The 12,401-nt window shown below is 50.0% G+C and overlaps 1 protein-coding gene across 2 annotated transcripts in view; it reads right to left on the bottom strand.

Moving 5' to 3' along the window:
• HIVEP3 (HIVEP zinc finger 3) overlaps nt 1-12,401 on the bottom strand; it is a 483,707-nt gene that overhangs the window by 114,510 nt on the left and 356,796 nt on the right. Inside the window, exon 1 of one of the 2 annotated variants that reach the window (XM_066376015.1) lies at nt 10,412-10,456. The exons of the other annotated variant lie outside the window; for it this stretch is intronic. The gene's annotated coding sequence lies outside the window, so the exon portion shown is untranslated. Of the gene's footprint in view, nt 1-10,411; nt 10,457-12,401 lie in introns of those variants that run through there. 2 annotated transcript variants of the gene reach the window in all.

Below are 12,401 nucleotides of genomic sequence, written 5' to 3' on the forward strand. Positions count from 1 at the left end.
AACAATGCAGCAAGGGGACATGCTTTTCACATATTTAGTGTTGTGTACACGTGTTTTTCTCAAGCTGGGAATTGCTGGATCAAAGCATTTATAATTTTCATTGATACCAATTTAGGCTTGTGAGTCCCCTGGACCCTTGCCAGCAACAGAACTTCTCTATCTTTTTACATTTTTGTCGTCTATAAGCATTTTAACATATCATCCTTTGTTTTTCAGTAGCTAGAACATTAGTCATATGTTTATGGGCCTTTTCCCTTCTGCAAACTACCTGTTTATATCTTTTGTATATATGTGTTTTGTGTGTGTGTGTGTGTGTGTGTGTATTTAAACTTGGCTGTTGTTTTAACTAGTTGATGAAATTCTCATAAATAATAATAACATGTAGCACCAGGCACTATTGTAGGCTCCCCACAAGCTTCACTGCATTGAATCCAAACCCTAAGAGGGTAGTAGCATCAGCCCGTGTTCAAGGCTGAGGAAAGGGGAACTTGAAGACTTCAAATAACTTGTCTGAAGTCCCACAGGTCAGATGATGGACCAGAGTCTGAGGGACTAGGTGAGCCAACCGTGTCACCCTCAAATGAGATGTTTGTGAAGCTTCCTGCCTCCCCCCATCTAACCCAAGGAGAAAGAGTATCCCCCTTAGACTTCCCCTCTTCTTGTTACTTAGGCTTCATCTGTGGAGGCCTCATGAGCATTATTCTCACATGCCAGGTAAGGACACTGAAGTTCAGTTTCTGACCATGCCAATCACAAAATGGAATGGAGCCTGCACCTAGATAGGACATTTTCATGCTTGGGGACATGCCTATAGGAGCAAGGAGCAGGATTTGGTGGGGGCAGGATTTATGCAAGGGGGGGAAGAGTCAGGGAACGTGGAGGCTGGGGTGGGCCCAGTCTGTGAAGGACTTCAAAGAGAAGGTAGGTGATTTATAGGACTCTCCCCAGGGGCAACATGGTGTGGGACAGGCCAAGACCTGGGAGAGGGGTAAAGGTCAGCCTATTTAGAAACTGTCATCAAATCAAAGGGTGTTCTCACCTAACTGGACATGTTCACTGACCGCACACACCGATCAGTAAAGATGCTCACCTTTCAGGGGACAAACACACCTGTATATGGAAGTGTTGGGAGAGCCCTCATATGAAAGCCATGCTTGACAAAGGCAGAATTTTGGCCTTTTGTGACATTTTTTCAATGAGGTTCTTTTTTAGCTCCGAAACACCAATGTCACATGTGGGTTTCTGGGTTAGAGACCCACCACTGAGTTGTCACATGAGCTTGGTAATACTGCTATTTCCCATGAGCACAGCACACAGTGGAGGGATAGGAATCATTTGCATGCCATTTGCCATTTCTCTTCTGAGAAAAAAGAATTAAGTTAACAAAATAGGAAAATGTGAGGAATAGACATGCTGAAACTGACATGCAGAAACAAATTTTAGAGTCACAGTTTAGCATTCATTTTTTTTTCCCAGCTCTGACCTCAGATAACTTTAGCGTTTCCCAAAATGTTTTTCTATGGAGCTCTACTCCAGCCATTCTTCTTATAATACATACATGCATACACGCCCATATATATGCATCCTATATATTATTAATATAGATATATACATATTGTCTCATTTACATATGTATATAGTCTCTAATCTATCAAGATCGCAAAGCTGTGCATAAGATCTACATACACACACGCGCGTGTGCACACGCACGCGCACACACACACACACACATTTTTGGAGATTTCCAAAGCACTTTCACATATTAAAGACCCCAGAAGTCCTGCAGTATAAGGGCTTTTAAACTTCCTCCAATTTAGTGGATGGTAGCACTTTTATTTTCTCCTTATAATAACACATCTCTCTATCCTGCAGCACTTGTGTTCTACGGAACACACCATGAGAAATGCTAGCTTTTGTTACTCCATAAGAACAGACAGAGCCTGCTTAAAATAAAGAGCGATTTCATGGAGTGACTATCCTACCCAAATATTAGATGTCTTCTAATAACCACGATGATGGTTTCCTGACTATCTGAGACTCTTTGCCTCTTCTTTATTTCAAGGTGACACCCCATGCCCATGTGCCTAGGCATTGCATGGAGTGATAGGCACAGCCCTCTGGAAACCATTAGGCGAGCTGGTCGTTAGACAGGCTAAGCCATGTCTGTCAGGAGCTGCATGGTGAACCTGGGCCAACTGCTTGCTCTGGGATGCCCCAGAGACTTACCTAAGCCAGCTCATTTGTTTTGTGAATGGGGAAGCACTACAAGAAGGGTCCAAATCTTGAAATCCCTTGACCTTGGCCTCTTTCCCTCATTTCAGGAGATACCCTGCCCTGGCTCTAAAGATTTTCTACCATAAAAAAAAACCCACCCAGATTACTGTTAGTGCCATCCCAGTTCTCACTACATCATATCGCACCTTCGCAGCCATTCATCCCTACGATTCACACCGCCACACGATACAGCTCTACAGATAAAACTCGGTTTCCATGTGTCTGCTAGAGCATGAAGTGAAAATGAGTTGGTGGACTTTTGCCACATGAAAAGGGTGTACTTGGCATAGCCTAAAATAGAGGTCATACGGTATACTGGAAACTCACTTGGGGGCAGTCTCCTGGAGAGATACTTCCAAGAGCACACTCCTCCTGGAGTGCGGTGGCCAGCACTGGTACAATTTTACTTCTCCTCACACAGGTGGCTCTAGATAGCATGCTTGGGGTGACCAGCAGCAGCAGGGATTCAATTACTTAATGAGCCCTTATGGCTTTCCTAAGTAACCCTGAGGAGGCCAGCTAGGAGTGTATGTGGATGTATTCACTTATTGTTAAGTAAACTTTTCACTTTGGAATAATCTTCTATTGACAAAGAAGTTGCAAAGATAAAAGAGAGCTCTCATATACCCTTCACCCAGCTTCCTTTGATGTTAGCATAAATCTAAGATGCATTTGTCAAAATTAAGAAATTGATCCTGGTATATATTACATGAACTAAATAAACTACAGACTGTTGCTATTTCACTGGATTTTCCACTGATTCTCTTTTCTGTTCTAGGATTCAATTCAGAATTCTATATTGCATTTCATCACCATATCTCCTTAGTCTATGGATTTATCTTTGTTTTTAAGAAATGAAACATCATCCTCGACTGCCCAGCTGTCCTGTAAGGAGACATGCAGCGTCTGATGGGCATCAGTCTGGGCTGGATGTCTGCTCCACCCTTCACTTGGGATCTGATCCTGGGCTTGTCACTCCATGGATAGAATTCTCAGACTCCTCATCTGCAACCTGGCGATGATACTTTCTACCTTGTTAGAGGGTTAAATGAGACAGTCTATACCAGTGGTCCCCAACACCTGGGCCATGGACCAGTACTGGTCCGTGGGCCATTTGGAACTGATCCGCAGAGAAAGAAGAAATAACTTACATTATTTCCGTTTTATTTATATTTAAGTCTGAACGATGTTTTATTTTTTAAAAAAATGACCAGATTCCCTCTGTTATATCCATCTAAGACTCACTCTTGACGCTTGTCTCGGTCACATGATACATTTATCCGTCCCACCCTAAAGGCCGGTCCATGAAAATATTTTCTGACATTAAACTGGTCCGTGGCCCAAAAAAGTTTGGGGACCACTGGTCTATACGACAGGCAATTTGAAGGCTTAAAGCCAAATTCATTTAGAGCCCTTTGGAGCTCGCTGTTATTAGTTAGGTAGCTGTAACTATGATCATGGATGAGACTCTCTATTCTGTATCTAAACCAGAGTCTGAGCTGCCTGGCTGGGTGGACCATTTCAGCCCAAAATGAGATCTTTCCATTCTTTCCATAGACTCCTGTGTATCCCACAGAGAAATTTCTGCTTAAGTTTGTCTCAATTCTATACTTCTTTCATGGCTCTGCTCAAATGTCACCTTATCACTTTCTCTAACCATCCTACATAGAAGAACCCCCTGAGTCTCTCCCTCAGAATTCTCAAATTCCTCACCTGCTTTATTCTCTTCCATGGCACTCCTGCATCTGACAAGAAACACTCACGTGCTCCTTTGTTCACGGTATGCCTCCCTTCACTAGTTTATAATCTCTGGGAGAGAACTGGCTGTTGTCTGGTTAGAGGACTGCTGTATCTCTATGCCTAGAACAGTGTCTGATACTTGGTCAGTGCTCAACAGATGTTTGGGAAATGAATGACTGGACCCTTCGTTTTGCTCTGCAACCTCTTGCATCTATTCTAATAACTTAAAAACACACTATTCCTATCCAAACATACTGCTGAATTCAAATAAGAGGGAAGCCATTTGAGAAGCAGGTGGCTTTGAGCCCTCTGGTTCTTCTTGAAGTAAAAAAAAAAAAAAAAATGGGGGAGGGAGTAATGTCCTTTTTTTAAAGTTAATGCCTTTATGTCTCCTCACCTGCATCTTCTCCCATGAGTGGCTCTGCTGGTTAGAAACCAATTCTCTGCCTTGTCCAGAGCCAGTCGGCAGGCCTCTGCACACAGTCAATTCCAGCAGAGCCCAGGCTGGAAGAGCTGGGAAGGCTTCTCCATCCAGCTGCCCCGCTCTGTTACTAGGGCCACTCAGCCCTGGGCACCAAAGCCTGCAGGCTTTTCAGAGCAGGAAAAAAGCCAGCGAGGGATCCTGCAGATTGGCCTCAGTGAGGACACAGGTTAAGAGAAGCAAATGCACAATGATGAGAGGCAGGTCCAGGACAGAACCCAGGACTCCCGGCTCCGCACCCTGGTCCTGATTCCTCTCAGCTGGAACCACCTCCCTATGCCCACCTTTGCGCCAGGGGCACGTGCATATTTCCTTGAGATCCAGTCTGGCTGTCTGCCCACCCTGGCCCATCCTGGATACTTGAGAAGCTTGGGCAGAGATGAGCGAAGGTGACTCCAAAAGCAGCAGTGCACAGGACAGCTGAGCCCAGAGCCAGACAGACAGGAAATGGGTCACATTCATCGAGAGCCAGGTCCTCTCTATCACCTCACCTAACAACTCACAGTGCATGCACTGCAATGAAGGTGCCATAACCGCATTATCTAAACAAGGAAAAGGAAACAGAGAGGTTAAGAAATGCAGCAAATCACACAGCAAGTCAGCAGCAGGGCGGAGCTCCTTCTGGTTGCGAAACTTGTTCTTTGCCCGAGCACTCTGGTAGGGACCCTAAAACCTAGTCAGCTTCCCAGTCGGGGTGGGTCCATAAAACCACAAAATATTCCTTTGGTAAAGTAGTAAGCATAATCCCATTCTAGAGATAAGAAAACTGAGATCTGGAGAGGAAATGTCGTTTGTCCATGACCACGTAGCTGCTGAGTGGTTGACGCTGCTAGACTCTGAGCTTCTTGGGGACACAGGTTCTCTCCTGATGCTTAACCCAGAACTGAGCCCACAGAAGGACTCAGTCCACCTATTGATGAATGAATGGATGAAAGATAGAGTGGGTTAGAAGAGCAGCCTCCTTGTGACTCCCACAAGCCACATGTTTCCCCTTTAACTGCCCTAGATGTTGGCCTTAGGAATGGGAGACCAGGCTGATGTAGGTGAGCACAGGCCTGAACTCCACACTAGCCTCCACACCCCACACCCCCTTTCTGAGCCTGTGGATCTGTCAGAGGTTTGGGAAGTGATGCTGGCTCCGGAAAGTGAGCTGGAGCGACGCAATGAAGGGGTGTGGGAAAATAGCAGAGCCGGTATTCTCTGGCCCAAGGACTGGTGTTTACAACATGGGAGTGTACCCTCTTCTTAGAAGTCTGCTGTTTACAGTAAATTGGTCTATTTTTCTCTAGTAGCAGCCAACTCACAAATTCTGCAGTTGTCTTTATCATCATTCGTTTTTCATATTAACAACGGAAACTGTCATTTACCTACTCTGTGCCGGGCACACATATCTCGTTAACTCTCTGACATAGGTGGTCGCCTGTGATTCATACAGCCACCCTGTCGGTAAGTGCCGCATTCCCATATTACAGACAAGAAAGTTGAGGCTTATGAGAGGTAAAGGAACTTAGCCAAGGTACATGCTAGAAAGCAGGAGATACAAACTCGTCTGCGGGGTCGCATAGCTTGTGCTCCTTCTACTGTGGCTGGCGTGGACCTGGGACAAGGTGGTAGCAGAGCCACAGCTAAGGAAGCACGGAAACTGGAGGCAGACAGAGGGTCTGCCCGACTTCCCGGACATCCAGCAGCCCGGGCTTCTCATCCCCAGCCTCCACTTCCAGCACCAGGTGCGTTCTCACATGCCCAGGTGCCATCCCTAGAGGCTCTGAATCAGGCAGCTGGGGGTGGAATTTGGAACTCTTTTGTTAAAAGCCCTCAGGTGACAGAAAAAGGACACCTTTGGTTAAGTATCCCTGCTCTCAGTTCTCTGGAGGTCATTTCCCCACATCTATACACCCTCTTCTAGAAAGCTGCAACATGTTTCTTAAGAAATTCATGTATTGGTTTACAAAGAATATCATGCCTCAGAACCCAAGACCTTAATAATCTTAGGATTCTCAACAAAGCATCAGTAATTCCGATCATCCACAAACGAGGTGTGAAGGTCTGTCATTATTAACCATGACAATCATTCCCAAACAGCGTGCTGTGTATGAAAAAGTCTTTGGAGCTCAGTGTCCTGGGTTTGTGTCCTAGCTCTTTGCCTTTTTCTAGCTATGCAACCTTAAAGTAAGCCAATTCAACAAAATAGTTTTTCAAAGCCTACTGTGGACTCATAAGCCCTGAGCTGGGAAGACGGAAGATTCAAAAGTGACCCTCCCCCCCAAAAAAATCATGATTTCTCTTAGCTCTGAGTCCCTCATCTGTAAAATGTGAACCAACAGCTACTAAGTGCCTAGATGTGCCAGGCACCTGATATGCAGGTTCTCACTTCACACACCCTGGGGCTTAAGGAGGTGGTTTCTCTGAATCCTGCTTTGCAGCAGAGGAAGCAGGGATTCAGGGGGTGGGGCGGCTTGGGTGAGCCTGCAGCCCTGTGTGGCAGTGTCTGAGCATTCTCCACCTCCACCATCCCCCTCTTCTCACACCCTCCCCCACTTGGCAGATAAGTCCACAGAGTGAACGGGATAATAGGAGAGAGTGCTCTGCAGCCGATCAGGAACCACACAGATGTATGACATCATGGTTATTAATAATGGAAGCAGCACACAGCTAATTCACGACCCCTCCAGATGGAGCACCTGAATTGTTGTGAACCTCCTGCAATCAGAGCATCAGATCCTATATGGTAGAACTGGGAGGGGCCTAAGGAGCCCAACCTTTTCCATGTTATAGGGGTGGGGGGATAGACAAGATGGGGAGGGCAGCCTTCTGAGATAGCAGTAGTTCCCCCAAACCCAGGATGCATCGAGTTCGGCTTTAGTAATTGAACCATAAAAATAATTAGGTCCTAAATCAGATACCAGCAATTGCCCCCCTCCATAGGGCACTGGTAAGGGCATCAGCAGTGAACTGCAAGTATCACCTCTCCACGTGTCCTTCACACCCCAGGGCCTTTGTACCTGCTCTTTTGCTAGGAATACTCTTTTCCCAGATCTTTGCACTTTTTCATTATTCAGGTCTCAGGATAAATGTCAACTCCTCAGAGAGGACTCCTTAGGCCCCATTTTAGCACCCTCTAGACCCCCCTAATGTTCATACTGCCTTGTTGGAGTTTCTTCATAGCATGTGACTAGCATTATCTCATCCATTACCACTCATGTTCTCTCTTCCCATTGGAATACAAGCTCTGTGAACAGAGGATTAAATAGCTTTAATTGCTAGAATCCCCAAGCAGGTGCCTAGGACCCAGCAGATACTCCACAAGCATGTGTAGCAAATGTCCCTGGATGCTGACCTGGGTCACAGACATCCTAGAAGCCAGTAGTCACTCATCACTCAGTAAATGCTTATTGAAACTCTCCTCTGTGCCAGGCGTTCCACTAGGCATTGGGGATTCCAATAAAACAAATAAAACAAAGTCCTTGCCCTAAAGGAGCTCTGACAGTTGATTAAAACAAAACAGAAGAAGAAGCCAAAGCTGTAGCAGTCACATCATGTGTGACCAAACAACAGCTGACCCCCAAAAAGGTAGGGAGTTAAGTATGGCAGAACACAGGAGCAATGAGGAAATGCTGAGGACATGCAAACATCAGACTGGCCCTGTGAGGGTTTCCTATATGCTCAATACTCCTCTCTGGGAGCTGGTGCCAAGCACTAGCTCTGGGGACAAGGGGCATGTCCATTGCCACGAGTGCCTCCTGGCTGCAGCTTTGAGCACAACAGGATAGATGTGGTGTGACAGATGTGAATAGGAGTAGATGTGTGTGTGTGTGCATAGGAGCAGGTGAGAGAGTGCACGTGCATAGGTAGAAGCACATGTGTGAATGAGTTTACAGGATTGAGTGGGAGGGTACATGTGAGAGTGTAGGGAGAGAGGGGGTTGTGTGCAGAGGTACATGTGCGAGTGTGTAGGAGTCCACCTGTGTGTATGTATGTACGTGTCTGTAATGACTCTAGCCCCCTTTCTCTTCCCCACAGACTCCACATCTGATTGAACTTGACATGCTGAAGTCCCCACAACAAATGACACATAGTGGGTACCTAACCATCACTTACTTCATCAAACAATACATCATTTAAATTATTATGTTTGTCAAATTCATTCCACAGAGTGTCCACATAAAGCAGCAAGACTGATTCCAAGAAGAGAATTCTCAACATCTGGATGTAACTGACTGTGGAGAGAGCAGTGGATGAGGACCCTAGGTTCTGGTCCCTGTTTTACCACTAACTACTGAGTGACTTTGGGTCACTGTTTAGCTGTGTGATCTCATGTGAGCTACTCAACTTCTCTGGGCTTCTGCTTACTCTTCATTAAAGAAGGCAATTACAACTTAGCTCTCAAGGTTTGGTTGCAACTCTACAACACCACATCATCGGGAGCCCCTGGAGCACTGTTTCCTAGAAGAGCAAGCAGGTGTGGCTTGAAAACAGTACAGGGTCAACTGGGGAAGTATTGGGTTTGACAAAGTAAAACAGGTTGTTTTATTACAGTACTTCTCAGAGCCCTTGACCTACCAATATTCATTGTGATTGGCCAAAAGCAGAATAGTGAGCTTGCAGAATTTGCCAGACTTACTAGGACAGGGAAACCTTAACTCGTGGCACAGCTTTCAGAACTAATGTTCCATGGAACACACTTTGGGGAATCTGCTAGAAGGTACACAGCACACATTAAGGCCCCCTTTCTTGCAGATGACTGGACAGAAATGGTGTTCAGCCTCCTCTAAGTCACAGAGCAGAGCCATGACAAGTACCACAGGAACTGGCATATGCCCAGGGCTATATATTTACAAAACAGTTTCACATATATGAGCTCGAGCCTCCCTGACAACATTCCTCTGAAGAATCCTCATCCCCATTTTCAGACGATAAAATGCAGCCGGAAAGAAATTAAGGAATCTGCCCAGAGCCACTAAGTGATGGACCCATGTCTTGGCTTTATCAGTTTCCCCCGTGTCCTTGATCAAACCGTCAACAAATATGTTTTATAGATATAAGCAATTCTAGCTACTGTGCAGAGCCCCTGAAAGACGTTGTGGCTGAAAACACCTGCACTTGTTCTGCAGCCCCCACCCCTCCTGCCCCAAGCCCAGGCACCCTGCCTCCGGTAAGAGAAGGGAGGGGAGGATGCTGGGAGAAATGCCCATGGAGTAGCAGCCGCTCTGGAAACACCCAGGCTGTGAGGCTGGGAGTAGCTCCATGCCAGTCGCCACACCCTCCCAACCATAACAGGTACAACCCCCTAGGCTGTACCCCCAGTGCCAGGGACGTTTCTGCAAGGAGTGGGGGATGGTGGTCGGGAAGATCCAGAGCAATGCTAGTTTAACTCACTCCCAATAAACCCAAGGAGCCTTAGGTTGGTGGCTCTGACAGTCTTAAACTGCCACCACCTCCAGAGGGAAGCGTGATCAGGGCAGCCAAACCCATTCAGCAGTTCCCACCGGTGTGCTGTGTCCCACCGTGTATGTGAGTGCGAGGCCTGAGAGGTGTGGCGGGTGAGGGTCTGTTGCGGGCAGGGGTGGCTGTGCATGCCAACGGCGAGTGGGGCTGTGCCAGGCGTGAGTGTGCGAGAGACGTGCGAACGCGGGAACGCTCGTGTCACCCCAGGACGGTGACACAAGTAGTGGTGGGGAAACGCAGGCGGAGAGCGCGTGCACCAGGCAACCCAGGCTACAGAGTCCGGAGGTCCCGCGAGTTGACACCGACGCGCTCCTGCACCCGCGCCTTCAGCCAGCCCCCTCCCTCCAGCCTGGCTCCCGCCAGTCCCTCCGCTGCCGCTCGGCTGGGGGCTCCTAGCCTGCTTGGCTGTGCCGGGCTCTCGGGGCTGTCAGGCCGCAGCGGGGACGCGGCGCGCGGGCGCTCACTGCTTACCTGCGGGCGGCCGCGGCTCCGCGGCTCCGGGCTGGGCTGCGCTGCGCTCGACTGGGCTGCGCCGGGCTGCGCGCCCGGCCTCCGCGCGCCTCGGCTGCGCCCGCTCGCTCTCGGCTCCGCCCGGCTCGGCTCCGCCCGGCGGTGCCCCGGGCGCTCGCTGGCGGCCCACGCGGCGCGGGGTGAGCGCGGGGAGGGCTGGCGGGCTGGCGCCGGCGGCGGGCGCGGCTCCGGGCCGCCCCGCGGCCGCTTGGAAGCTCCTTATTTGGGCAGTGATGTCAGGGGAAGTCGCAGGGGCCGGACCACCCACTTCTTTCCATTCACTCCCTAGAGTTTCCTGCCGCCCAGCCCCGGGAACCCCGGAGCCCGCACGCCCGGGGCGCTTCTCCTCCCGCTCGGCCTCGGCGTGCCCCGCCTGGTGGCCGGTCTCTGACCGCGAGCCCGGGTCACGATGGGCCTGGATGCGGCAAGAGGACGGCAGCAGGGGAGGGTCTGTGTCTGGGGAATCCCCGACTCTAGTCGGCCGAGGGTAGGGAGGGTCTGTGATGCGGCCTCCTCGGTGACAGACCGTGTCACTCCGAGCGCTGCCCCTCCCTCCGCGCTCGCCCCGGCTCCCGAGCTGTCATTTCCTCCCCGGCCCTCTGGGGAGGGCAGTCAGGGAAGCCCCGGTCGCCGCCGGCGGAGCCCTGCCTCTTGGAGCCCCGCCTCGGCCGCACCCGGGCCCGGCGGGCGTCCATCGTAGTTCCCAAAGTGCGCGCTCCCCGCCAGAGCCGCTCCAGGAAGCCCGCGCCTCCCAAGGCGGGAATTTGCCTCAATGAACATTGGGCGGGGCGGGCCTGGCGGGGGGCCTCCCTAGCCTTCAGCCTGGGGGTGGGGGCAGCCCGGGGCTTCCCGATGGCTCGACTTTACCAGAAGCTGCGAGATCCCGCGTCTTGGGACCTGAGTCACACATACTTTGGTCAGTCTCAGGAACACTTGGGCCATACCCCACTCAGGCCTCATGTGCCTGCATCTTGAGAGAGCAGAATGGCCAAGGTCTCCAGCCCGCACAAGGAACTGAATTTTAGAGATTCTATATACTGAGGCTCAGACATGGCAGGTGATTTGCCTGAGGTCAATTCTCTGCAGAGCCAGGACTGACCCTGACTTTGGCTGACTGCAGGCCTGGTCTCTGCTGGCCTGTAACAGCCTCAGGAGGTTATGGGGCCTGGGTTCAAAGTCAGGATGAGACAAGCAGTCTAAGGGCCCAGGGTGCCACTTCCTCCCAGGTCATGAAAGTTCAAAGACAGTCAGTAGGGTGACTGACCACTACGCTGACCAGGGCTTCCACTTCTTCTGGCTCCAAAGTAAGGGCCTCAAATTCTAGGCCCTGCCTGTCACAGGAAGCGGGCTCCCCCTGACCAGACTTTCTTGGCCCAGGACACAGGGTTAGTGGCCCCAGAGATTTCTGTGCCTTCTCCAAACAACAGCTTCTAGCAAAGCCACCACCCCATCCCCAAAGCCAGATCAGAGCAAACAAACCCCTCCTAGACCACTAGCTTTGATGGAAGGAACCCCAACTTCCAAAGGGGCACCACACTCCTGGGTGCTGGGGGAGGAAGCCATAGCTCCAGGGCTTGTAAGGAGTGAAGGGAGCTGCGATTGTGGCTGGACAGAACGCTGCATGTGCACGTGCCCTGCAGGTAGCCAAGCCTCCAGCTGTTCTGTTGATTATCACCATCCTATTCTCCCCCATCTTCCATCACCTCCTAGAGCCCAATCCCAGCTCTAATTGGGTCACCTTCTTTCTGAAAAGCCCCAAAGAGGAGGACCACCCTCCCTGATCTGGCATGCAAGGGCCCACTGACCCGCTGCATCTCTTGCAGCTCAGCCCTCTATGCCTTCTGCCCCGCCCCCTCGCCCACAACATAAGCTTGCACCAGCTCTTACTCTACTGGGTCTCAGGGTCTCTATACAGACTGTCCTCTGTCTGAAATGCCTTCTCTACCTGCTG

The sequence above is a fragment of the Saccopteryx leptura genome, chromosome 3 (genome assembly GCF_036850995.1).
Source record: "Saccopteryx leptura isolate mSacLep1 chromosome 3, mSacLep1_pri_phased_curated, whole genome shotgun sequence".
NCBI lineage: Eukaryota > Metazoa > Chordata > Mammalia > Chiroptera > Emballonuridae > Saccopteryx > Saccopteryx leptura.